This window comes from Muntiacus reevesi, chromosome 8 (genome assembly GCF_963930625.1).
Source record: "Muntiacus reevesi chromosome 8, mMunRee1.1, whole genome shotgun sequence".
Lineage (NCBI taxonomy): Eukaryota > Metazoa > Chordata > Mammalia > Artiodactyla > Cervidae > Muntiacus > Muntiacus reevesi.
Window position 1 is genome coordinate 96,201,574 of NC_089256.1, and position 6,563 is coordinate 96,208,136.

General features: G+C 34.1%; 1 pseudogene; it reads left to right on the plus strand.

Moving 5' to 3' along the window:
* Positions 1-253: 253 nt before the first annotated feature.
* LOC136173799 (U2 spliceosomal RNA) lies at positions 254-360 on the plus strand (annotated as a pseudogene).
* Positions 361-6,563: the final 6,203 nt, after the last annotated feature.

Consider the following 6,563-nt stretch of genomic DNA (forward strand, 5'->3'; position numbering starts at 1 on the left):
TTCTGAAATTTATCTTGGATATCTATGAAACTTCAGATAAACACTATTAAAATATACATGGAAAAAGTAATACTATTCAAGAAATACCAAATTCTCAAAAATAAACAAGAATGAAAGGTATTAACATAAGAGAAAAAAGAGGATATATACTTAAAAGAGAAAACGCTTAACAACTACTAAAAATGAAAAGATGTTCTTACACACTAGTAATTAGAAAGATACAACTTAGAGCTACATAAAGTTCCAATTTTCAATCTCTTCTTGGCATTTTGGCTAAGATCAAGTGTAGTATCTCTTCTTGTCAGTTTAATATCTGATACATCCTCTATCCAATTTTCATTCATTAGCTTGACAACTTTTAAAGTAATCATACCAATTTCTGACAAGGAATAAATCTGTTGTATCAATCTACAGAGTAATTTAATGTTATATAGTAAGGTTAGGGGACTATAAACTGTATTGTTAAACTGTGACTCTTTAAAAGTAAAACAGTATACTAAAATGTAAAGTTATGTATTATTTAATACATTTATTTACAGACTATTTTTATTACATTGATGGACCTATAAATAATTCTGTCCAAAACAGCTTTTAAAAATGAAATTCGTCAAAAATTTTAAACTGTAATTGAAGCAAAATGGAAAAATAGCTTTATATTTCTTATTTAAGCATTAAAAACAGCAAGCAGAATAATTATCCTGTAAAATATTTATATACTTAAAGCCAGTCAATTTTGTCTGGTTATTTTCTGAAAAGTGTATTTCTCTCATAATAAAGTTGATTATTGATTTTAAATAAAATCATCTGCAATCTTTTCCAAAATTGTTTCCAAAGTTGTCACCACCACCAAGAGGTACCATCAGTGTTTAGCTTCTTAACTTAATTTTACAAAGAATTGATAACATTGTCAAAGTTTAATTTCTAGCAGAATAAACTTCCAAAAGCGTTATTTTGGTTCCATTAATTGGATGCTTAATCAAACCATTTTTATATCCAATTTCCTATGTGAAACATCTAAATGGCATTATTCCACTGCTTGTGGTTTTTCTCTGTTGCTAAAGGAGCTAACATATTCACAGCTCTTGCTGCATATTTCATAAGTGCTGAAAAGATCTGGAATAAAACATAAATACAATTTACTTTAGAAAGCAGTAATTTGATCTAAGTGAAAAGCCATACTTCTCAGAGTGGAATGCTTACACATTTTCTCCAAATTCCCAAGTTAAACATATGAAAGGGACATCTTTAGGCAGTTTTCTTAATGTAATCAATAACTTTTGAAACCCAACCCAATATTGTGTCCTCAGATTTGCATCTTCTGGGTGTCAGGAGATCAGTGTTAACCTTTATGGCCTAAATAATGGATAGAAAATGCCAATGGACATATTGTACCAGTTTTATGGTTGCGCTAAACTTTCTTAAAAGAGAAGTTCAGTAATTACTTTTTAATTAAACACACTTTTTAAAACTCACTACTGAAACTATATTTCAAAGTAAGTAACCAATAAATTAAAATGGAGGTATCTGAGAGATGATAAAACCACTCTAGCAAGACCAAGTAGCGACTCTGTGTGCTCAGCTTATATTCTGCACATTATTCATATGTACCTAAGTTCTTGTTTCCTTTGTTTTCTCCAAACTCAGCATATGGTGGCCTGCCAGTTTCACTTAGGTGGACAGCATGAAAAATTGTGTCCAATGCTTACGCCACCGTTATGCAAGATTGGAAGGAGTTAGTCGTCCCTGGCCACTGCTGACCCAGTGCATATTGTTTTAACATCAACATTCTGCCTGCTGTCCTTGAAACGGAGACACCAGCTATGTTCTGTTTGAAGTGGGTGAAGAGAATAAAGTCGATTTTCAGATTTAACCCCCTAGGGAGGTTATAACTCTTAATATTTCATTTGTCTCCCATTTTTATACAGTCATGACAAAAGCTGCAAGTATTAGACAAAATGGACATATGACAAATAGATGCTAATTTTTAATCAATGCAATTGCTATGAATACATCATTAAAACAAACAAACAAAAAAAAACAGGACAGATGTTAAATCAATCAGAATGTATGGACAAGAACAGCACAGTGGCACTCACGGGAAAGAGAATGTCTGGTCTCCCCAGAAGTGAAACTGTGCACACTCTGCAACCCAGCTCTTCCTCAAGGATACATTCATTAGTAGCTCATACACGTGCAACTAAAGTACAGAGAAGGGTTCCATTATAGCATCTGGATAAATACATTATGGAACACAATGGAATACAGTAGACAGATGTAGGTAGCTCTCAACATGAAAGAGTGGGAAAAAATAATACTTGTGTAAACATTAAAAACTCACAGTACACTAGTAAGTGTTATATACAGCACATATATTCTAAGAAAACTATAAAATCATGAAGGTAAAGCTAAATATCAGGTTCAGAGTAATTGCATCTCTGAACAGGGAGATGGAAATGAACTTGTGGTATACTCCAGTTATAACTGAATGTAATATACATGGAACAAGATAGGCATTAATTGTGATAATTTCTGTGTGGGGTCAAATAGGTACTCTTATTTCACTTAGTATCTTATTTTTCCAAATTTCACTCAGAAACAAAACAGTATCATAAGGAACAATATTCAGTTTAATTTGGAATCATATTGTTACATATTTACTTTCCCTACAAAATGTCCTTCCTATGACACATCCAAGGGATTCAGAAAAGGAAGTATGAAAAATATGGTACTTTATTTAAAAAATATTCAGTTCAGTAGGTCAGTAGTGTCTGACTCTTTGCAACTCCATCGACTGCAGCACGCCAGGCTTCCCTGACCATCGCCAGCTCCTGGAGGTTACTCAAACCCATGTCCATTGAGTGATGCCATCCAACCATCTTATCCTCTGGTGTCCCCTTCTCCTCCTGCCTTCAATCTTTCTCAGCATCAGGATATTTTCAAATGAGTCAGTTCTTCACATCACCTGGCCAGTATTGGAGTTTCAGCTTCAACATCAGTCTTTCCAACTCAGGACTGATCTCCTTTAGGAGGGACTGGTTGGATCTCCTTGCTGTCCAAGGGACTCTCAAGGGTCTTCTCCAACACCACAGTTCAAAAGCATCAATTCTTTGGCACTCAACTTTCTTTCAAATCTCTCACATCCATACATGACTACTGGAAAAACCATAGCCTTGACTAGATGGCCCCTTGTTGGCAAACTAATATCTCTGCTTTTTAATATGCTGTCTAGGTTGGTAATAATTTTTCTTCCAAGGAGTAAGCATCTTTTAATTTCATGGCTGCAGTCACCATCTGCAGTGATTTTGGAGCCCCCCAAAATAAAGTCTACTACTGTTGCCACTGTTTTCCCATCTATTTCCCATGAAGTGATGGGACCAGATGCCATGATCTTAGTTTTCTGAATGTTGAGCTTTAAGCCAGCTTTTTCACTCTCCTCTTTCATCAAGAGGCCCTTTAGTTCTTCTTCGCTTTCTGCCATAAGGGTGGTGTCATCTGTATATCTGAGGTTATTGATATTTCTCCTGGCAATCCTGATTCCAGCTTGTGCTTCATCCAGCCCAGCATTTCTCATGATGTACTCTGCATATAAGTTAAATAAGCAGGGTGACAATATATAGCCTTTATATACTCTTTTCCCTATTTGGAATCAGTCTGTTTTTCCATGTTCAGTTCTCACTGTTGCTTCCTGACCTGCATACAGATTTCTCAGGAGGCAGGTCATGTGGTCTGGTATTCCCATCTCTTGAAGAATTTTCCACAGTTTATCGTGATCCACACAGTCAAAGGCTTTGGCGTAGTCAATAAAGCAGAAATAGATGCTTTCCTGGAACTCTCTTGCTTTTTTGATGATCCAACAGATGTTGGGAATTTGACATCTTGTTCCTCTGCCTTTTGTAAATCCAGATTGAACATCTGGAAGTTCACAGTTCACATATTGCTGAAGCCTGGCTTGAAGAATTTTGAGCATTACTTTGCTAGCGTGTGAGATGAGTGCAGTTGTGTAGTAGTTTGAACATTCTTTGGCATTGCCTTTCTTTGGGACTGGAGTGAAGACTGATCTTTACCAGTCCTGTGGCCACTACTGAGTTTTTCAAACTTGCCAGCATATTGAGCATAGCACTTTCACAGCATCATCTTTTAAAATGAAACAAAATATGGGACTTCCCTGGTGGGCCAGTAGTTAAGATTTCATCTTCCAGTGTATCAGTGTGGGTTCAATCCCTGGTCAGGGAGCTAAGGTCCCACTTGCTTCAAGGTCAAAAGAACAAAACATGAAACAGAAGCAATATTGTAACAAATTCAATAAAGATTAAAACTGGTCCACATAAAAATCTTAAAAAAGAAAGAAAATATATAACCAGTACATCACTGTTCTTCACACTTTTTGACATGTTATCCATATAATTACAATCAAAGTAAGAGGACAGAGCAAAATATATGCAGAATTTGACTCCTGAATTAAGGAAATCAAGTTCATGTTTAACTATCTATAATATATATTCTTAAAAGAGATAAATAACATTTCAGAATTGATGTTTTTACAATGAGAAATGATTGAAACATGCCAATAAAAGCTATATGAGTTTTATGGAAACAATGAATAATTCTCTTAATGTCTTTTAGTATATAAAAAATGGGAACAGCTATCTTCTTGCAATTTAACTAGACTTTAGTTGCACGAATTAAGAGAACTAGTTTAATCAATCAAATGGTAGATTGGTTATAATGGATGCCAAAATCATTCTTTAATAAGTTAGGTTTAGAATCATATCTATTTTCAGAAACATTCAGAAACATATCTATTTCAGAAAAAAAAAATACAAAGAAAAAGATTGGTATTGCAGATTAGTATGGTTTCAGTGGAACATGTATCATCTTCAAAATCTGATAAGAAATGTCCAATCCATAAAACACTAAAAGAAAACTGTGAATCAGTCTAGACACACATTTCAAAGAGCTGATGAGGTTGCAACCACTTACGCCTCACTCTTGAGTTACCTTGACAATGCTCAGCACTTGCAGAGTTTTTTAGCTTCAAAGAGCCTACAAACTAACTAATTAATCCTTACACTACCCAGTGAGACAGTGATAAGAAATCCCTGGAAGACAGCAGCTAACTATATACTTCACACTTGCCTATATAGAATTCAGCATATATGTCATGCTGTGTTTTCCTATCTTTCTATTTCAATAAATCTTGTGAGAGATGATATCCACATGTGAACACATGATGCATAGCTGTCCATTGTGTATAAAATGATGTACCCTGCACTCAATCTGCAGCTAAAAGCTAACAAAGAAAGACATATGTACAGCCAACACATGAAAAACATCTGGTACATTCTGCTGTATTTTCTTTTCTCATTCATTTTACATTTTGTTCTTGGTCATTCCAGGGTGGACTTGATTTGAATAAGCTACAGCTCTTCCATGGGAATATCCAATTCTCTTGTCAAAGATTAAATTATTTTCATTTGTTCTGAAATAAAGGGTTTTAAAATTAAGAACCTATAAATTATGCTGAATGTAAGGGAATACCATATGGGAAAGCTTCACCCAAATGAAGGAATATTTAACTACTGTATTAAGAATTCTTTCTACTAGGATTCCCTTCTCTCTGCAGGTAGCTGGCTACAACAGTCTACCAAAACAAATCTATTCCCGCAGTAAAGGCCAACTATAGGTCACTCAGAAAGAGCACTTTCTGTCTGCAAAGGGTTCTACATCTTTTTGCTAAAATAGGGGAAATCCTTGTCCTGTTTCCCTGTTTAACTGAAAATTCATTTTAAAATTAATCCTCTCCTTTCAAAGAAATTCTGAATTTCCTTCAAATTGCTTGACCCTTTTCTAATCTCTGTAACTATCTAAAATTACACAGATATACACATATGCAAGAGAAACAGGACAACTGCATGACCAGCCAGTATGTCCATGTGTCCTATTTTAAAAATTCTCTCATGTACTATTTGCATTAAGGTTGTAATTGTTATTCAATGCAGGATCTATCTGACCAACATTCCAAGGACACCACTGAAGGATGTAAACACAATGTGAGTTAACAAGGTTTCTACCTGTACACACTTTATTTGTAAATAAATTTACATAGTCAAAATAATCAGCTTTGCTGTCGAAGATACTGCCTAAAACTTTAATTTTTTTAATATTCTTCTTTTTACCTTCAAGATCCAAGCATTTTTTCCATTAAATTTATCTAAAATAGACTGCTGAACATTCACACTGAATGAAAAAAGGTAAGTTGAAATATTTAATTTCTTAGTGTGAGTAATAATCTCTTTTCCTTAATTAATTGCATAGGATTTGGGAAAGAGCTAATATGCCATATTGATGTATTATTTGAGCCTCTAGAGAAAATAAGACTTAATTCATTAGTAAGTGGAAATAAACTAAGGAGTTTTACATGGATCTACCTTAAAACAGTTGAGATGTTTACAAACACTAAGCTCAAATTCCTTCCAGTTACAATTAAACTTATATATATATGATAATATATATGATATGATATATATATGATAATATATATGATAATATATATGATATGATAT